Genomic DNA, 21,770 nt, shown 5'->3' with positions numbered 1-21,770 from the left:
TAATGGATGAACGAGCCACTCACCGTATCTCAAAAGGAGAGCCTCAACAACCTATAATGGAAGCTCGTGACCACAGTTGAGATGAGAACCCTAGATAGCACTTTCTTCTTTACCATGACGGACCGATACAGAGTCACATCACTGCAGACAACTGTCCAGATCCCTGTCTCCATCCGTCACTTACTCATAAACAGAACCCCAAAATACATGAACTCTTCCCCAAGCCGGACAGGGCATTTCACCTTTTTTCGACCAAAGACTGCGGTCTCAGATTTGGGGTGCAGATTCTCATTTAGACTGCTGCTGCAAACCTCTACAATAAGAAATAAGTACAATTTCTGTACGCTAGCATATGTACATGGATAATTCTGAATATAAAAAAAAAAAAAACAATATGAACACAAACTCGAATATATTTTTGGCACCCAAACATGCTCGCTGAATTAACAACGTGCAGCATTTGCATTATCATTAAAAACATAACAATTATTACCGTTTTTGCACCTCTCTACAGTGAACTGCGGATTGAAAATTAAGTCAACTTGAAATTTAATTGAATTTAACAATAAACCTTATAATTGGTTTTAAATGCTTTTGTTCACATTTACTAAGGTCTTCCCCTTCATTAGGGCTGTTAGCCTACAGCTAAACAGTTGACTGTTTTGGAGATAACCCTCAAATGATGCAGTTGTTTGCTCCACAATAATCAATCAGCCTTATTAAAAATCGGACAATCGCTGTCAGTTCAAACAGATTGTACATCTATCGCCGTCAATGGCACTGAAACACCATCTTTCATTGCGTTTGAATTTTTAAACGTAAAACCATACTTCATGTTGGCTCAAAAAAAAGAATGGTTTGCAGCTATTTTTTTTTTTTTTTTTTTTAAAGAAACTGCGTTCACTTTTCTTCGACCTTACCTGCGTTGCTTCGGGCCGCACATCATTTTTTTATGACGTTAGCTCTGATCCAAAAAGCAGTGCTTGACTTACCATTTTGCTCAGAGACTCGAGAAAAACACAAGAACACTCACTCTCTAGCCACCTCACGTTTCCAGCGTCTGGAAATGTGCAATGAGAGACCCCGTGTCCCCTTAAAATTTTGTTCCACATAATGTGTGCGCTTCCGAGGTTACGCTTTTTTTTTTTTTTTTTTTTTTTTAAATCGATTATCTAACTTCCTTAAGTAATTTAGAACGGTTTGAATTGGTGAAGCAGTGAATATGTTTTTTTACTGTGGCTAATGAAAGGGAACAACTAATTATTCGCTGCATTTACTGGCATCCTGAAATAAAAACAAAGGTAAGCATTGCCTACACTGTATAAAAATAAGTAAATAAAACAAAAAAAAACTGACAAAACTCATTGACATTCAGAGGAAAATGATGAAAAAAAGCCTGATTTGCAATTAACTGTGAGTTGTTTTTTTTTTTTTTTTATTGGACATACAGTGGTACCTTTACATATGAATTTAATTTATTCCTGGTTTGTAAGTTGAAATGGGCATATGTCGAGCAGGATTTTCCAAAAAGAATTAATTATAATTCCATTAATTTGTTCCACAGCCCGAAATCCTACACCTAATCCAGAGACATCATGACTATTGACGTGTCACTTCGTCATTCTTTGCGCGACGCCTTATCAGAGGGGGCTGAGCTTCATTTAGTAATAGCCGAAGACCGCACACGCTAATGTCGGATTTAAGCTTGGATTTACTATGATTGGATTTAACTACGAAAGCTGCACCACATACAAACAAGAAGTATTGTCTCAGGAGTGATTTGTTCGAGGATTCAAGGTAATTATTATATTTTTCTAACTATGCATGCGTGATTGAAGCATTTATTCGCAGGAAGTTTCTTCTTGGTTTACACATGGAGGCTGCTAATTTTCGTAACTGACTAGCCTCATAGTTAACTTTTAACCAAGGATCGAGACTGTTTTGCGTCCATATCGATAAAGAAATCAGGGATTTAAGCATTTATTCACATGAATTTCAGCCAGAAAAGCTCCTTTTATGCCAGGCTGCCGCTAGCTTCATTTGCTAACATAGCAGCATTGTACTTCATCAATATATGTAAAATAAATGCTAACTGCACGGTTTCTTTGCTCTTAACCATGAATCGAGACTGTTTACCGTCCATAACTATGAACAATCCGGGGATTTAAGCATTTATTCACAGGAATTTTCACCAGAAAAGCTCCTGTTACGCCACTAGCCTTATTTGCTAACAGTATATACTGTATAATGACTATAAAGGGCTATTCTATTCTAAAATAAGTTGTGATTGTATATAGAATTTATTAATAATTTATTTACATATTATTTATGATTGATTCAGCATGTTCTCCTCAAGTATTAAGTGTTAAAATGAGTGATTTATTTGCTGTTCAAAACTTGCAGTAAATTAAAAAAAAAAAAAGTTGCTATTTTGGTCAAAAACTTATATAATATGTTAAATATTGCTATTGATCCTGAAAATATAGGTGATTATCTCTGCCTTTGGTGATTTTTGTGCATCTAGTGTAAAATCAGAGACTTTTATAACATTTTAACCCTTAATTAATCGGAATCTTATAAGGGAACGACTTTGAATTTTTTTATGCCTGTGCTCATGGAGACTCATATATGGCTAAGGTAGGTGCCTGTTTTGGTTTTAGGTCGGTAGCAGCTTTGGTTTTGTAAATATTTGAAGTTTTTGAAAATAGGACCCCTACGAATCGGCCCCGTTTCCCGTGTCATGTCAAGGTTATGTTAGGTTATGAAGTCTATGCCTAATCCTTAATAAATGTTACTGGTACTATTATAAATGGCAATTACACATAGCAAACCAAATAAATTATAAGTAAAAATCAGAATAGTAATACAGTATAATAAAATTATTCCTGGAATAATCTAACGAATCAGGATCTAATGTGGCACATGTTTTGCGTGCTATACCTGAACGCACCGTGTGGCTAACGTGACAGTAATATAGAGAGTGCGGTAGAGATTTTACTTTCTCGTTTAATGTTTTGCTGTTGTTGGCAACTTGGTGTGGCGGACAGTAGGCATGTTGTGTTGCACAGGTTCTGAAAAAAAAGATTAAAAACCTGACAAAGCTGGCGATTTCTTTGTCGCTGCAACTACAATAATAATTGTCACCTTAACTTGAAGACCGTCCAAATTTTAGACATTATACGGGCCGTATTGTTGAGCCAGTTCATGGACACGCACACCATGCTCATATTTCCATGCACATCTTCATTTCAGTGGTAAGCGTCACCTTTTCCTTTTTTCACCACCTGCACTAACCTTCTTGGAACCCATGTTGATTTCTCTCACAAGAAAATCTGCCGTGCGTCCGTCTTGCAAGAAAACAAAGACACTGCGGCGTTTTCACAAATCGTCGTCATAGACTTCATCATGATATTGACGGGACACGGGAAGTGGGGCCGATTAATAAAGGGCCTGCATTGTTGGCTTGGCTGTCAAAGCTGACCGAGTGGAATCACAGACAAATAGCTTTTTCCAGTGAAATCTTTTGTGAATAAATGCTTAAATCTCTGAATTCTTTATAGATATGACGTAAAACAGTCTCGATTCTTGGTTAAAAGCAAAAAACACTTTGCAGTTAGCATTTTTTTTTTTACGTAAATATTTCGAAGTACAATGCTAGTCTATCAGTCAATGTGGCTGCCGACATATGTAAACAGAAACTGAATTATTTATAGATATGGACAAAAACAGTCTAGATTCTTGGTTAAAAGCAAAAAAAACAAAAAAAAAACCTGTCATGTTCCCTGCCTCACTGATTCACTCACCTGCCTTTTCCCGCCTCTTGGCTTGGCACAGCTGCTACTGATCATCGTTAGGGGAGTATTTAAGTGGCAGGCTCACATCACTTCACTTGCCACGTTTACATGGAGCAAATATTCCAATTACAATCGGAATATTTGTTCAAACCGAATAAATGTGTTCCATATAAACACCTCATTCGGAATGAACAGGCCCAAACCGAATGGAATTTCATTCCGATTCACAGGGGTGGAATATTCCTTTTACCAAACCGATTAGAAGTAAAATTATATCATGTAAACAGGGAAGCGGAATGGTGTCTGGTTGCGTTCTTTCTGCACATGCTCCGTACTGACGTGGTGACGTCACTTTGTGACGTGAGTAACGTCACTTGCAACATGGCTTCCAAGCACAGCGCACCTAATTGGAGTCCGGCGGAAAGATTGTATTTAATTCAAACTTTAAATGAATTGAATATAATTGCTCGCTTAGACGGGCGTAAAACGAGGAACAGTGAACTATTTCAGGAGAGGTTACACGAAGCCGGAATAGACCGGAGCGTTGACCAGATTAGAAACCGGTGGAAAACCGGCTACTACAAGGCAAAAGAGCAAAACAGCAGAAGCGGATATGACCCCACAAACACAACACGTGGGTTAAAGTTAAAACAGCAGCACTCCGACGATCGATCTCCATGTTTTGCAACGTGACGCTTTGTTTTGATTAATCTGCGCATGTCAGATGGCAGTTGTCAAACGTCCTTTCAGAATAAAGGCAGTCACATGTAAACGCCGGATCGGAATAGATGAAGTGACATGTAAACAGCTGATCCGAAATTTCCATTCGGAATGATTTGAATCGGTATGAATAAAAGTCAGCATGTAAACGTGGCTATTGTCTGATCGTTCCAGCACAAAGCTTCACGTCCTGAGACCTCCTTCATATGAAATCCTGCCTGCTCTTTTTGACGGCCACGCAACCACGCCTGTCTTCAGTAATCCGGTCTGCCTCTTTTTGCTGTTTTTACACTCTGCTGTTGATTGCAATAAACGGCCTCCTGGCCAAACTGTCAAGCTTGTCGCCGAATCTGCATTTTGGTTCCAACCCACACCTAGCTAATCATGACAAAGACGTGCAGGTAGCATTTATTTTACCTAAATATGTCGAAGACTGATGCCAGTCTGTTAGAAAATGTGGCGGCAGCCTTACAACAAAGAGCTTTTTCCGTTGAAAATTCTTGTGAAAAATTAAAAATATAATAGTTACCTTGAATCCTCGAACAAATAACTCCTGAGACAATCCTTCCTGTTTGTATGCGATACAGCTTTCGTACTTTTTGAACATAAATCCGGCGTTGGATCGCTGCATGTGTCGCTGCGACCGACTGCAAATAACTGGAGCGGATTGTGGGATGGCCCCCTAATTGAAGGCGTGGCGCAGTGAAGGTCGAATCTGACCTGTCAATATCATTATGAAGTCTATGATTGTCGTATTTCGAGCATGTCGTCAGATGTAGAAACAATTTTCACGTCGAAAAGATCGTGTGTCGAAGCGATCGTATTTTGAGCTACCACTGTATTTGCGATTCATTGTGAGTAAACTATTCAAAAAGTACAATTTATCATGAGTTCACGAATAAAAATGCAAAATAATAATAATAACGATGATCTATTATCAATTCCCTTTTAAAATATGGAACTAATTGAGGTATTTACTGTTTATTGATTATTAAAAATATATGACCGAAAAAAAATCATTTCATTCATTTCATTTTAATAAAAAAAAATGATTTCCCCAAAATACGTGCAGAACACATTTTGTTAATGGTTCGTTTTTACTATTATTTAAAAAAAAAAATTGTGTTGCTTTTTTTGTTTTATTTAAATACATTTTTAAATTTTCCATGACAGAATATGCGCAGTTTATACTGTATTTTAACACTTCTATGTCAAATACGGGACCGCAAAAATATTATCTCGTGGGTCACAATTGGCCAATGGGCTGCAAGTTTCATACCTAGTTTTAGCAGGTAATCTTCATTTATGTGGTATTTTTCCCCCAAAAAAACTTACTCAGAAACTGAACTTTTTAGTATTTCACATGTAGATGATTCCAAATTTAAAGGATAGGATGTCAAATGTCCTGTAATTCTTTAATTTGACAATAATAGGCGTCCAATCATACATTTTGTTTTCATCCTTCTGCTGTGAATTTAAATGAGTTTATCACTCGTAGACGTGGATCACACTCCTCAGCCTCCCTGTTAAAGTTTATTCAGGGGTGATGGATAGGAGGGTCCGACGGGAAGTCGAATCTCAGATTCAGGAGGAACAGTGTGGTTTTCGTCCCGGCCGTTGAACAATGGACAAGCTCTACACCCTCGGGAAGGGTGCATGGGAGTTCGCCTAACTGGTCTTTATGTACAGTGCTGGCCAAAAGTATTGGTACCCCTGGTATTCCGTCAGATAATGCTCAATTTCTCCCAGAAAATGATCGCAATTACAAATGCTTTGGTAGTAATATCTTCATTTATTTTGCTTGCAATGCAATGCAAAAACATTCAAACATTATCATTTTACACAAAACTCTAAAAATGGGCCGAACAAAAAGAACGAAAGATTGTGCGGATGGTGGATAAAGAACCTTGACTAACATTCAAACAATTTCAAGTTGTCCGGCAGTCCGAGGGTACAACGATGTCAACCCGTACTATCCGTCGGTGTCTGAATGAAAAGGGACTTTATGGTAGGATACACAGGAAGACCCCACTTCTGACCCAGAGACATAAAAAAGCTAGGCTGTAGTTTGTCAAAACTTACCTGAGAGGGCCAAAAACGTTTTGCAAGAATGTTAGCGCTTTTTGGGAAAAGGCATCAACATAGAGTTTACAGGAAAAAAAAACAAGGCCTTCAAAGAAAAGAACACGGTCCCCACAGTCAAACATGGCGGAGGTTCCCTGATTTTTTGAGGTTGCTTTGCTACCTCTGGCACTGGACTGCTTAACGATGTGCATGGCATTTTGAAGTCTGAAGACTACCAACAAATTTTGCAGCACAATGTAGGGCCCAGTGTGAGAAAGCTGGGTCTCCCTCAGAGGTCATGGGTCCTCCAGCAGTACAATGACCCAAAACCCACTTCAAAAAGCACTAGAAAATGGTTTGAGAGAAAGCACTGTGGACTTCTAAAGTGGCCAGCAATGAGTCCAGACCTGAATCCTATAGAACACCTGTGGAGAGATCTGAAAATGGCAGTTTGGAGACGGCACCCTTCAAATCTGAGACCTGAAGCAGTGGGCTAAAGAAGAATGGTCTAAAATTCCAGCAGAGCATTGTAAGAAATTCATTGATGGATACTGGAAACGGTGGTTCTCAGTTATTTTGTCTAAAGGTTGTGCTACCAAGCATTAGGCTGAGGGTGCCATTACTTTTGTCCGGCCCATTTTTGGAGTTTTGTGTAAAATGATAATGATTTTTTTTCATTTTCTTTTGTGTTTTTTCATTGAAAGCAAAATAAATGAAGATATCACCACCAAATCATTTGTAATTGTAAAGATTTTCTGGGAGAAATCGAGCATTATCAGACAGAATTGCTGGGGTGCTAATATTTTCGGCCAGCACTGTATTTTGTGGATTTGGAGAGGGAGTTCGACTGTGTCCCTCGGGGAGTCCTGTGGGGGGGTGCTTTGGGAGTATGGGGTGCCGAGCCCCCTGGTAAGGGCTGTTCGGACCCTGTACGACCAGTGCCAGAGTTTGGTCTGAATTGCTGGCAGTAAGTCGGATTCGTTCCCAATGAGGGTTAGACTCCGCCAAGGTTGCACTCTGTCACCGATTCTGTTTTTAACTTTTATGGACAGAATTTCTTGGGGCAGTCGAGGCGTTGACGGGGTCCAGTTTGGTGGGCTCAGCATTGCATCTCTGCTTTTTGCAGATGATGTGGTGCTGTTGGCTTCATCTGGCTGTGATATCCAACTCTCACTGGAGCTGTTTGCAACTGAGTGTGAAGCGGTTGGGATGAAGAACAGCACCTCCAAATCCGAGACCATGGTTCTCAGTCAGAAAAGGGTGGTGTGTGTGAGATCCTGCTCCAAGTGGAGGAGTTCAAGTATCTTGGGGTCTTGTTCACGAGTGAGGCTAGGAGGGAGCGGAAGATTGACAGGCAGATCGGTGCAGCGACTGCAGTGATGCGGACTCTGTACAGGTCCGTTGTGGTAAACAGTAAATGATGGATGGAAGGATGGATGGGTGGATGGATGGATGGATGGTAGACATCCAATCCATTCAAACTGGGAGGCTGGCAGCGAATAAACGTTCGGTGCCAGCCTTCCAAGTTTTATATTTTGTTTATGAAATGTCTCATGGCCTAGCATAGCTAAAGCTAACGTTAATTTTTGGGTGGTGTTTTTACCAACAAGTTAGCCAAAGTGAATTACCAACATAAGTCACCCAGACTGTATTTCCTGTGCCCTCCCAGCTCCTTGTTTAATTGGTTTTAAGACTCCTGCAATAAAATGTCATTTTTGAAACATGAGCTTCTTCATTTATCTATCATGATGTCCACACACTTTCTAAGCACAATCAAGCTTCCTTCTGCTCCATCCCAAGCTGCAACTGAAACCAATCCATATCCGAATTGTATACTTGCCACGGAGAAACCGTGGAAAAGAGGTTATATGACAACAATAAGAAAAAAAACATAACATTGCCTGCAGGTTATACATGAAAAAAAAATCCATGCTGCAATTGGAACACATAGAGAAATACTGCCTGTTCCCTGCTGCATGGGTAGGTGTATACGAGAGATAGCTTGTGTTACCGCAAATAGCACACATGGGAACGGGAGATAGCACACTAAGCATTCAAATGCATAGTGAGAACTCCAACAAACCTCCAGAGTGGGGAAACATGAGCCTGACGTAAAATTGCATATGTACGCAAGGCTTGAATCCCGAGTACATGCACACATGCCTGAAGCTTACCAACGCACAGGCATCGCTATAAATCTGCTATAATCAGCTTATTAAGCTTAACTCAAGGTTGTTTTCTATGAGTAATGTACTACAGTAAATACTGAGTGTTGCTGCTGTTACTTACAAAGGTACAGAATTGGCAGGAAGATATATGTCATCTATAAAAAGCACATATTTTCAAACTTTGTTTTATGTTTAAATGATTGATGGCGATAGATGAAGCTGAGTTGCACTAACAATTTAAATAAAAGGTTTTTTTTCATTGACCCCACAGTGACTATGGGATATTACCACTCACTGTACAACACCATATCAACAACTTTCCAGTTGTTCTAATGACTTTAATCTTATTTCATAAATTGACATTGGCTGCCATTGACTGTGTTAGACATCCAATCCAATTGGACTGCGAGGGGCAAATAAACATTCGTTGTTAAGGCTGTAACACATAATCGATTAAAATCGATTAATAAATTAGTTGCCAGCTAATTTGATTTGATTTCTAATCGATTTTTGCCCTGTTTGGGTCCTCGTTTGTGTGTAATGCGAGGCTGTGCGCGCGCCAGTCATAAGAGAGAGAGAGTTCACTGCTGCTGCAACTACTAGTGCTGCTGTTGTGTTGGTGAATCAATAATATTACTAAGTGTCGAGAGTTTGATTGTCTTTTGTGTTGTTAGATCTAATGTGCCTCCGTCAGAGTTTAGATATGAAGCAAATTGTATTGTTTGTATTCTTTGTTGATAGGACATTACTACTTAACACGGAGCGCTAAGCTGGTTAGCGATTATGCTAATTAGTGTCTTAAGTGTCCATTTGTATTGTGTTTTGGAGAAGCATATATTATTGTCAGATAGATAGATAGATAGATAGATAGATAGATAGATAGATAGATAGATAGATAGATAGATAGATAGATAGATAGATAGATAGATAGATAGATAGATAGATAGATAGATAGATAGATAGATAGATAGATAGATAGATAGATAGATAGATACTGTAGATTGTCAGATATACAGTATTATTGTCAAATAGTAAAGTTGTCTCATTTCTTTTTATAAAGAAACCACACAAATAACCACCGCAAACAGCTTCGAGTCCTTTCAAAATAAACTAAATTGTCAATTAAGAATGTGCTTTGAGTTCATTTGAGTTCATTATTTTCTGTAATGTACTGATAAACATCACTTTCATATATTTTAGATTCATTACACACAACTGAAGTAGTTCAAGCCTTTTATTGTTTTAATATTGATGATTTTGGCAAGAAAAAAACAAAAATCCCTGTCTAAAAAAAATTAGCATATTTCATCTGACCAATACATAAAAGTGTTTTTTAATACAAAAAAAGTCAACCTTCAATTAATTATATCAGCTATGCACTCAATACTTGGTCGGGAATCCTTTTGCAGAAATGACTGCTTCAGTGCGGCGTGGCATGGAGGCAATCAGCCTGTGGCACTGCTGAGGTGTTATGGAGGCCCAGGATGCTTCAATAGCGGCCTTAAGCTCATGCACAGTGTTGGGTCTGGTGTCTCTCAACTTCCTCTTCACAATATCCCACAGATTCTCCATGGAGTTCAGGTCAGGAGAGTTGGCAGGCCAATTGATCACAGTAGTGACATGATCAGTAAACCATTTACCAGTGGTTTTGGCACTGTGACCAGGTGCCAGGTCGTGCTGAAAAATGATATCTTCACCTCCATAAAGCTTTTTAGCAGATGGAAGCATGAAGTGCTCCAAAATCTCCTGATAGCTAGCTGCATTGACCGTGCCCTTGATAAAACACAGTTAACCAACACCAGCAGCTGACATGGCACTCCAGACCATCACGGACTGTGGGTACTTGACACTGGACTTCAGGCATTTTGGCATTTCCTTCTCCCCAGTCTTCCTCCTAACTCTGGCACCTTGATTTCCGAATGACATGCAAAATTTGCTTTCATCTGAAAAAAGTACTTTGGATCACTGAGCAACAGTCCAGTGCTGCTTCTTTGTAGCCCAGGTCAGGTGCTTCTGCCGCTGTTTCAGGTTCAAAAGTGGCTTGACCTGGGGAATGCGGCAACTGTAGCCCATTTCCAGCACGCGCCTGTGCAAGGTGCCTCTGGATGTTTCTACTCCAGACTCAGGCTACGGTTTCTGCAGGTCCCCCAATGTTGAGGTAATTATCGAGGTTTGATTGATTAAATATTTGCTTGTTTGATTGATTGAATATTTGCTTGTGCTCATATATACCATAAATAATATATATTGCCATATTTTTCTTACTAATATAACCAGTAAATGATTATTGCTTGCTATACCAGGTTTTAGTATAATGCTTAAGTGTTACAAAGAGTAAAAGAGGGTCGGGATGACAACTGCCTTGCTTCATCGCCACATCATTGCGTAACTAGACCTTCCGAGGCATCCTCAGCACCTGGCGTCTGGACTTTCGTCTAGACCTTCAAGGACAATTTTCCATCCGAGGACATCTTCCATGGCCGCAGCGTTACATAACTGAAGAGTCTGGGTCATTTTGACTGTTTACATGATTGTTTTGACTGTTTACATGATTGTTTACATGAGCTCTTGCTTACACAAGTGTATTTACTTAGTTCCACCTACATGCACACACATATCCAATCGAATACCACATGGGTGTCTCCAGCTTGCTCTCCCCCTCCCTTAGGGCGACACCCATTTTAGGACAAACCCCTAAATAATATACCAAGGAGGATTTTTTTTCTTTAGATCAATTTTGGTGACTGTAACTAGTCACTGTTTTGCTCTCCTTGGCCAAGAAAACTGAGTGTCTTCTCTCCTTATTTTTGGGTAATTTTACAATGTCTACCTAAGGATCTATTTTTGAATTTGACATTTATTTGGTCCTTCGAGCCGGATTTGAACCAGCGACCTAAGGATCTATTTTTGAACTTGACACCCAAGGTCTGGAATCGGCCCTTCTCCACAATCTTTCTTAGGGTGCGGTCACCTCTTCTGGTTGTGCACCTTCTGGACAGCAGTCAGGTTGGCAGTCTTGGCCATGATTGCGGTTTTGAGTAATGAACCAGGCTGGGAGTTTTTAAAAGCCTCAGGAATCTTTCGCAGGGGTTTTGAGTTAATTCGTTGATTCAGATGATTAGGTTAGTAGCTTCTTTACGGTACCTTTTCATGATATGCTAATTTTTTGAGATAGGAATTTTTGGTTTTTCTTGACTTTTTTGCCAGAATTATCAATATTAAAACAATAAAAGGCTTGAACTACTTCAGTTGTGTGTAATGAATCTAAAATGTATGAAAGTCTAATATTTATCAGTACATTACAGAAAGTAATGATTTATCACAACATGCTAATTTTTTGAGAAGGACCAATATTTCAGAAAACGGTTTCATAAAGAATACGGATTCATTACAGTCTGCCTCTTCCTTATTCGATTTTGTTGATAAGTTTGTTTAAAGAAAATAAATGAATCATTAATATAATTTATGTCAGCGCTTTGCTCACAAGGGAAAAAAAACGTATTTATTCGGATGAACAGGACATTTGTCTGATTTGTGTACTGAAAAATTATTTCATTGTTTTATACTCACAACCTTTATTAAAAACTTTCAAATGTTTTATGTACTTAAAACAGTACAGTTGTAAACTACTGTTGAGTCAGAAAGCTGTCATAAAATATTATTTATGAAGGAAATAGTCATCCATTTTATCATCATTGTTACTTACAACAAGCCTAAATCAACTTCAAGTTAAACTGTAAAGGTAATTGAAAAAAAAAAAAAAGACATTTATCCGCTGAGTCGATTAACCGTTTAATCGTGTGATTATTCAATTATAAAAAAAATAATCATTAGTTACAGCCCTAGTTGACACTTTCGTTCCTTCGCCCGTCCCAGGAAGCCCTTTGAAGACTACAACTGGACGTTTTCTTGTGGGGTCCGTTTTTATGTTGCTTTTCTTTCCACGCTGTTTTTGCAGAAACCCCCTGCCTACCCTCCAAAGTTTTTGCTAGCCTGCGTTTTTTCAGTTTTTTGCAGGGTTGATTAATTACATGCTTCATCAATTAATTCATTTCCTGGATTTTACATGGTTTTTCAACTTTATTGCGTTTTTTCATTTTCGAGATCTACTGCATATCAGTGAATCTCACGAATGATATGAAAATCTATGTCATTATCAATCATATGTAGGCTGCGTGATGATGGTCATACAATGTGTGAATTTAATATATTGAAATATCATCCGATCGCTTCCAACCCTACGCGTCAAAATGGATTGGAGGTCAATCGCCAGAAATTGCACTGAAACAGGATCACTCAACGCCAGCCATCCCGCTTCAAAAGGTTTTGACGTCTGTTGCTGTCAAAAACATTGAATGAGTTGGGAAACAGTTAGATTTTCATGTACTGTGCAATGCAGTCCTGCCTTAATTTTCAAATCGTTTTGAAATCACAGACAATTTCTGTCATTTTTATACTCCCCGACTCAATCAGTTGACTAATCTCAACTTTTTGTCTTTTTTTTTTTTTTTTTTTGCATCAACTCAATTGAAATAACTTATAGGATCATCACATCAGAAAATGTCTTTCAATAGAGCATACTTATGTAGATCTCCCAGAATAAAATAGCTGCATCATGACATTTGCCTTTTTCAATCTCAGAGGAGCAGAAAAAAAGGAAAGAAAGAAAAGACAGAGGCGGGTAAAGATGAAACATTGCAGGTAATAAAGCATAACACACAAGATAAGCAGAGATACACTTGACTGAGACTAAACAAACAAACAAAGGGAACTGAGAGATGAGAAAATGTATTTGCTTTCATTAAAACACCGCAAGAAACTAAATATACTTTTCGCATCACCGATTGTGAAAACCGGTGGACTTAATGCACTGAAGGAACAGGGCGGCCTGACAAACGACAAGACCTTGAAAGACAGAAGAGAAAGTGGAGTGCCGCAGTGTACCAATTTCTGCCTGTTGAACGATGGCACACGACAACTCAAAAATATCATTTGTTATCCACGACAATGGGAGGCTAAGGCAATTTCTTACTCTCTTGAGTCTAATGCGCAAACCCAAAATTGCATTTGAATAGTGGGGATATAATATTCTTATTTTTTTTTCATCCACTTTTTTGACCACTTTGAAACATTACAAAACTTCACGTGATGTGGGCTCTGTTCCGATTTTGCTCTTCATGTTACCTCCGTGAAGTTGGCCCACCAGCACACGCAAATTTATTTCAAAATTATGTCATTTGTTTGTGCTATGTTTGTGCTGCTATCGTTTTAAAATATTAACAATTCTTTTATGGGTCAATCTGAGGTCAACCAGCCCGCCATTTTCATTAAAAATGGCCAAAAAAAATTGTGTCAATCGTTTGTGCAACGTTTGTGCTGGTTTGTGCTGTAAAAATCTTTGTTTCTGCTGCTATATTTTTGAGATTTTGAGATATTAATTTCGAGTGATGATGTCACGCTGCCCCCCATTTATTGCAAAATAGACCGAAAATGCTTAAGATATTAATTTCGAGTGATGATGTGACTCGCAACCCCCCATTCACTGCAAAATGGACCAGAAGGGGTGCCATTCGTTTGTACTACGTTTGCTCTAGTTGTATGGACACCGCTCTGTTACTGAGCGAGTCGGTCAGCCGCAACAGAGGGGCTGCGATTGACGTCATCACTCGAAATTAATATATCAATATCTATAAAACGATCGAAGTGGAAACGAAATTTTTTACAGCACAAACGTAGCAATACCGAATGTAACCATTTCAGGTTGATTTTGCAATAAATGGGGGGGGGGGGGGGGGGTGAAGTCATCACTCAAAATGAAGATCTCAAAAACAATAGCAGGACAAATGAAACTTTACTGCATAAACGAAGCATAAATGACTGACACCATTTTTAATCAAAACGGGGGGCTGGTTGACCTATAAAAGAATTGCAAATATTTTAAAAACGATAGCAGCACAAATGAAACTTTTTAGAGCACGAACAAGCACAAACATAGCTCAAACAATTGACACAAATTTTAAATGAATTTGTGTCTGATGGGGGGCCAACTTCACAAAGGAATTCACCTTTATGGTTGCAGCAAAAATGTATGTTTTTGGATTAAAAAAAAAAAAAAGTCCATTCATTTTCAATCGCACAATTTCAAAATATACTAGTATTTCGTCCTACATTTTAAATCCAAAATTTAAAAACATTATTTGGCAAAAAAATCAAAATTGTACCAAAATATACCAAAATTTGACAAAATCATCCCCACTTATGTTGGTCTAATGGCTCAATTCATTTCCAATGGGGAATAAAATGACCCAACAGGTAAGCTTGTCGCAATATGCAATAATTCCATTTATCGCACGGTAAATAAAAATGAAGGCGGTAAATTTATCACCTCGCGTGCACGTGCGTGCGCGCGTGTGGCTGACGTGCAGTTAAAAGTTCGGCTTCCTTGTTACCAACTACGCCAAATGCATTTTCGTTCTGGGTCCGGCAAAAAGTAGCGCTGGAGCCAATTTGTTCCCATTATATTCTATTGTTCAGCGTATACGGGTGTTGTGCCGATTTCACGAGGGGCGGCTATTTTTTTTGGCACAACACCGGAGCCCGCCGGATGGTTTAAGCTATTTTTTAGTTTAGTGCAGTTTAAGTTTAGTGCAGGTGGAGACAAAAAAGAAAAGGTGACTCTTACCATTGAAATGAAGATGTAAATGATAGCAAAATATAAGCATGGTGTGTGCATCCATGAGCTGGGTTGACAATAGGGCCGTAGAATGTCGATCTCGGCCGGCGGTCCACCGTTCGCCAGTCTTTATAAGTTAAGGTGACAGTTCTTATTGTGGTAACATCGCCAAAGAAATCGCCAGCTTCGTCAGGTTTCTAATCATTTATTCCATCAACTCGCCGAGTGTCCACTGCTGTTGACGCAAGGATCGAAACAAAGTAAATAGTGCTCTCCTGCTCACAGTCAGCCCCGCGGTGCATTCAGGTGCAGCAAAAAAAGTCTGTCACATTAGAACCCGATTCGTTACATTATTACAGGTACTGTACTGTATTATTATTATTATGGCATTATTATATCATTGTTATTTTGATTTTTATTCATATTTGTTTTGCTCTTTGTAATTGCTATTTGCAATAGTAACAGCAGTATTTATTAAGGATGTAGTGTGGGTTTTTGGGCTGTGGAACAAATTATTGGAATTATAATGTATTCTTATGGGAAACTCCTGCTCGACATAAACCCATTTCGACTTACAAACAAGCTCCTGGAACGAATTAACTTCGTATGTAGATGTACCACTGTATTGCACATGGAACACAATGGCAGAAGCTATGAGGGGGAAAGTTTTCATTTGCCTAGATGCTTAAATTATTAAGTGGAATTCTATTTTTTTTTTCTTAAAAAACACATTTTATTTATTCTGTGTTTCTGTCCAGTATTAAGATTGTCGTCTTTTACTTAAAAGAGGCATGGTCTATTGTCAGTTGTGATTTCTTAAAAAGTATTTTTGAATTTAAGAGTAAACATTTATTGCGTTTAATTGGGTGTATGTAATCTATTAATATATACTGTATTCTCACAGTGTTATTGTAAAAAAAAAAAAAAAAAAAAAATTGGGGGGGTGCAATAATATCGCATATCGCAATAATTTATGAAATAAATTATCGCACACTAAAATTTGTTATCGCGACAGGTCTACCAACAGGTAGTGATCTGCAAAGGCCTGAAATTGAAAGGATAAGACACATGAACAGGAAGTGATCCACAACCCCCCTCCCCCACGAAAAATCTCGAAAAACAGCAAAAAAGTCAGAAAACCATGGAAAACGCCAAAGATTGTGATAAAAGGTAAAAAAGAATTCTGTGCTGCCCTTTTATAACACTGGCCAATAAGTGTTGCCTCATCACACAAAGATCATCACACAAACAGCGAACATAACAGTTTTCTGACGGGCCATTTACATTTACTTAGTTCTGTCTCCATTCGAACAACATCACAATTCGTTGTGACAACAGGTGTAGTATTCATGCCAGGCCCAAGGGGGCAGTGCAGTTTTACAAGGTGACAGTCAATGATGCACTTCCTTGACAACAACCTCCTCAGCCTGGAAGACAACGTACCTGCCCACTCAAAGCAATGGCGTCCAAGCGTTTTTGTTTTGCATCAAAAAGTACAACAACGCAAACATAAATATATGTAAATTAAAAAGATTATAAGAACAGCAAATTAAAGCCAACGTTCCGCCATGTTTGCTGTTTTGAATGTTTAATAGCAGTGATAAAGTGATGTGTGCAAGTACTGACGTCATCAAAGCGAGAGCGCTCCATTCATATGGTTGCGAAGCAATCGCCGCAATCGAACTGTTAGGCTCTGGAGGTCGGAATCAAAAGTTTGCGTCTTCGCCTCCCGTTTTTGCCATCACCTTGGAAAGGCGAGGCCATTCCGCGACACAATCGTTGCATCTTGGTGTCGCAGTGTCACCATGTAAACGGCCCATAGGACACAAACTAGACAAGAACCATGACAGAAAATATTCTTGTTTTTAAAAATAAAAAAAGATTTTAAAAAATACTGCTGTATTATAATATCAATCAATTATTTTATTAATTATTCTTGAAATAATAATGATCAATTATGGCAACAATAATAAGCAATAATCATTTTAAAATAATTATCAATTAATTAATGTTAATATAGTGGTACCTTGACATACGATCGCATCGACAGACACACACCTTTCGACATCCGACGTAAAATTTCACTTTTGTCTCGATTTGTCTCGACATATGACGACATGCGTCTTTGTGTCGCAGCGTCACCATGTAAACGCCTCCTTACAATACTATATAACATCTAATATCTCATTATCTGATCTTTCTTATTAATGTCGACCAATATACTGTCGACTCGATATATCAGCCGGCAAATATATTGGTCGGCCTTAAAGCAGTAATGTGAAGTAATTTCATGACATGCCAAATAGGGTCACAATTAAAGTAATTAAACATTGTCCAACAAATAAAGCATGAAAAAATAATTTATATGTTATATTTGACAAAATAATCGCATTTAAGAAGTTCGAGCCTGAAAGGGGACAAACCCAGAAGTGATACGTCACACCGGGAACAGCGATGACAGCTCCATACATACAGCCGCCATACAAAGCCCTTCAAATAATGATTCAAACAGCGATATAAGCGATACATCGAGCGCAAGGGAGGAGATCCAAGTTTTTGAAGAGTTGGAGGAAGAAGAGGAGGTTGGAATTTTATTTTGGACCTAACATGTATTATCCAGACGCTAATCAGGATGCAAACAATGTGCCTAGACTACCTGACATGGAATGGATACAAGACCCATCGAGATTACAAGATTGGTAAAATATAGGCTGTTATTATTTTCATGATTTGAAGATGCAGGCATTTGCACATAATTTTATGTTTTTGTCTATCTGATGACATTGTTAAAAAAAATAATAATCAGACTTCATGTTCATTTTGGCAGATCCGGCAGCTCTCGTGCATATAAAATAATAATATAAAAACGTTGGGGGGAAAGAAGGAGATGAGTCGTTGATGGCTTTCTCCACTTTATTGTGGCAACAATAAGAAAACAAAATAATAGCGGACTGCCGCCACATTCGACCACGAAGTTTTGCTTCTCGCTGATCTCCTCCTCGCCTCCTACCACTCCAGCGTCTCTTAAACGGATCGTGCATAGCGTCTTGTTATGAGCTTTTTGTTTACAAATGTATAGAACACACGACGTGCTGACAACCTTTTTTCTTTATTAACACATGGAGCTAACAGTACAACACAGCTCCGGGCTCTCGGGAGGAAGTGGCGTCTAATGGCGTGAGGAAATATAGTTTTTTCACACAAGCGAACAGATTACAAAGCACCAGTTCAGTGTTGTCCCGAGAACACATTTCCCATGATTCACTGTGTGACCTGCGCGCTCGCTGATTCGCTGCCAGACATTAAAAGCAACACGCATGTTGTTGTCACCTGTCAGCGGCTCTCGTACAGTAAAACACAAACTAGAAGGCTATCAAGCGATCACCGTGAAAGAAACGCCGAACCGTACAAATGCAATGCAATGCTTGAAGCATGAAGGTGGAAATACATAATACAAATACAAATAAATGTGCACAAACTCACCGGCGGTGTGTGTCTCTTACTGCAACGTGACCGTGAATTACCGCGACGCCGACCCGCTTATATGCACATCCACACCCCTTTCCCGATTGACAGTGGGTTAACCCTTTCGGACAAGATCGTAGATGACGCACAATTTAAACACGCTTAACCTAGCGAATGCAACAACAACTATGATCAGGGATTGCCACGAGTTAACTTTCGGCTAACGTCGCTAGCTTATACTGTTTATTCCACAACAGTTGGCAGCTCTGCTTTGACAAAGTCATCAGTCATCTATCCAAAAATCACACTTACTTTTTGGCAAATCCTTGATCATAAGCAGACCGGTAAAGGAAGCAGGCATCTTCGAAGTGTTTGCAGCAGAGAACACTACTCGATGATGGTGTGAAATTCATTGGCTTCGTGCGAACTAAAGATGTCCATTTACGTGCCCTGCTATCCTTTGGCCATTCATACAACTTTTCGTTTGAGTGAGAACAAAACATCGCCACACACCGCCGTGGCATCTTACCGAGAAGCAATGCAACAAACAATACTGTTCTATGGCGGACTTCCCTCGCACTTCTAGGTGTGACGTAATTTCCGAAGATTTCCGAAGATTGCCGAAGAAAAGCATTTTCGTTGTCAAGGGCGTTGCTATGGGTTAAAAAAAGAATCTGGAAGGGTTGCGTTTAAAAAAATAACGAAAATATGCTTAGAACTGTTTAGCCATTGATATTATTGAAAAACATGGTTGGCCAACCTAACTTCACATTACTGCTTTAATAAGAAAGATCCTCATCCAAACAGTGAACATAACAGTTATTCTATTATACCGGCCAATTATACCGATGGCCAATCTTGAAAAGATTCCATATATCAGCCGCCTGATATATTGGTCAATATTTACCCATTCTTAACATAAAGTTACCCATAAGTTCCCCAAAACCAACAGACCTAAAATCAACAGGTAGTGACCTGAAAATGGCTCAAAATCACCAGGAAGTGACAATCAAACAGAAGGTAACCCAGAAATGTCCTAAAATCAACAGGAAATGATGCAAAATCTCCAGCAAGTGACCCCCAAGTATCCAGCAATTCACAGGGAAGTGACCCAACTATCATTGACAACGACAGACATCCAATTCATTAAAGTACCTGCGAGAGCATTAAAAAAAAAAAATTAAATAGCATTATTATGTGAATTAGAATCATATTTTGAGACGATTCGACTATATACAACAATTTGTTAAAGTGCAGATGATGAGAAATGAGTCTTTTAATTTGCCGCTTAGCCACGCCTGTCATTATATCGCTCTAGCGTCCCCAGCTGTGGGATGATGTCAGCAGTGTCAAGATTTCAGCTGATTTAGAATTCAGCCCATTGAGAGGGAAGATTCAGAACGAGGAAAATATGACACAAACCAGCAAAATGTTATCATTGTTTCAAACTCTCTACTCAATATTTTTACAGGATATTCTTTTTATGAAGTATTTTTTGTGCTTAGGTTAATCAAATACAAAATATAAAAAATGCATTTATTTAGTACGACAGGGCAAAATTACTGCATAATGGTCAAAACTGTTGACTCGTTGCACCTCCCGAACAGTATTTATGCCACCGGAGTTAGTCTAGCTTTTGTCATTTCCCTGCCTCGGGTTCGGAGAAGGAGGAAACCGTGTAAACAAAGCAGGAGGTGTGACAGCTAGCCGACATGCTAACCCGAACCGAGCGGCGTTTCCAAGTCTTATTCATGCCTTTGGAAAACGAAAAAGCACACAAAACTAGCCCGGACATTTCACACGGTGACGGGGTTGATGAGGAGGAAGCAGCTGGAGAATGACCGGCGAGCGGCGGTTCCAATCTTTTTCGCCTTTCCAAAACAAAACAAAAAAAGCTCAAAAGTACCCCAACTCATGTCACACACGGCGGCGAGGGTGACAGCCTTCACCGATTGGCGGCGAGCAAGCTTGTCGTTCCCCTGTTGCAGGCAGGAATGCTCGTTGAGGGGGAAGCAGCTAGAGAATGAACGGCGGACAAACCGGCCGACGCCCGAGCCCGACCCGAGGATAGTGGTCTACTGCCCGCCACATGAACGGGGCAGAGGGGGCTGGAAGTCTGGATGATATGGAGAACCGCACGAGCATAAGCCGAATATAGCGCTCTCCCGCACGGAAGAGGACCAAGGGGGGTGTGTGACAAGCCGCCGGTCGTCGGCCGAGTGGCATTCTCGGTGGACCGGGAGCATCGACAGCCACAAAATGCAAGCCACCTCCTTATTAAAACGCGTGCTATGATCCCAGTATTTGACATAATACAAAACACGTAGTTACTCACTTCCTCGTAAGTCCAATGGTCCCACACATCCGACTTGTTTTGGCCAATCTCCTGGGTGAACAGGAACTTTTAGAAACCCCAAAAGGCTCACACACCTCTTCCTGGTGCATCAACAAAAACCTGCAGCATTTTGCTGGCGTGATGCGAAAAATAAACGAATTAATCAGCAAAATCATCTGAATCTGGATGATATAAAGCAATGCTGTATTATGAGATGCTGACCAGGGTGACGTCACATTCACATTCATCCTCAATCCGAGACTGGGGCCGGAAGTCACTCATTTTCATGGCGCGGATTAAAAAAATTGAATAAATAAAACGATTGAACATTTCATTCAGGAGCATAAAATACCACGTAAAGTATTAAATAAACATGCTGTGAATGCTCATCTTTCAGTGCCAGTCAAATTGGATTGGATGTCCAGCGCCGTCAATAGCAGCCAATAAATTACAATCCCCACCCAATTTCGCCAGAAATTGTATTTTGAAGTAGTATAAATAATATACATCTCAGAATTACTGGTGTTACTTGGTAGGGGGTTAACAGTTGG

At 39.4% G+C, this 21,770-nt stretch overlaps 1 protein-coding gene across 1 annotated transcript in view; it reads right to left on the bottom strand.

Annotated features, from left to right (window-relative positions):
- clstn2a (calsyntenin 2a) overlaps positions 1-21,770 on the bottom strand; it is a 369,961-nt gene that overhangs the window by 75,001 nt on the left and 273,190 nt on the right. The window lies entirely within an intron of this gene.

This window comes from Corythoichthys intestinalis, chromosome 14, assembly GCF_030265065.1.
Source record: "Corythoichthys intestinalis isolate RoL2023-P3 chromosome 14, ASM3026506v1, whole genome shotgun sequence".
Taxonomy (NCBI): domain Eukaryota; kingdom Metazoa; phylum Chordata; class Actinopteri; order Syngnathiformes; family Syngnathidae; genus Corythoichthys; species Corythoichthys intestinalis.
Note: the sequence above shows the minus strand (reverse complement) of the source record. Positions and strands in the feature narration are given on the sequence as shown.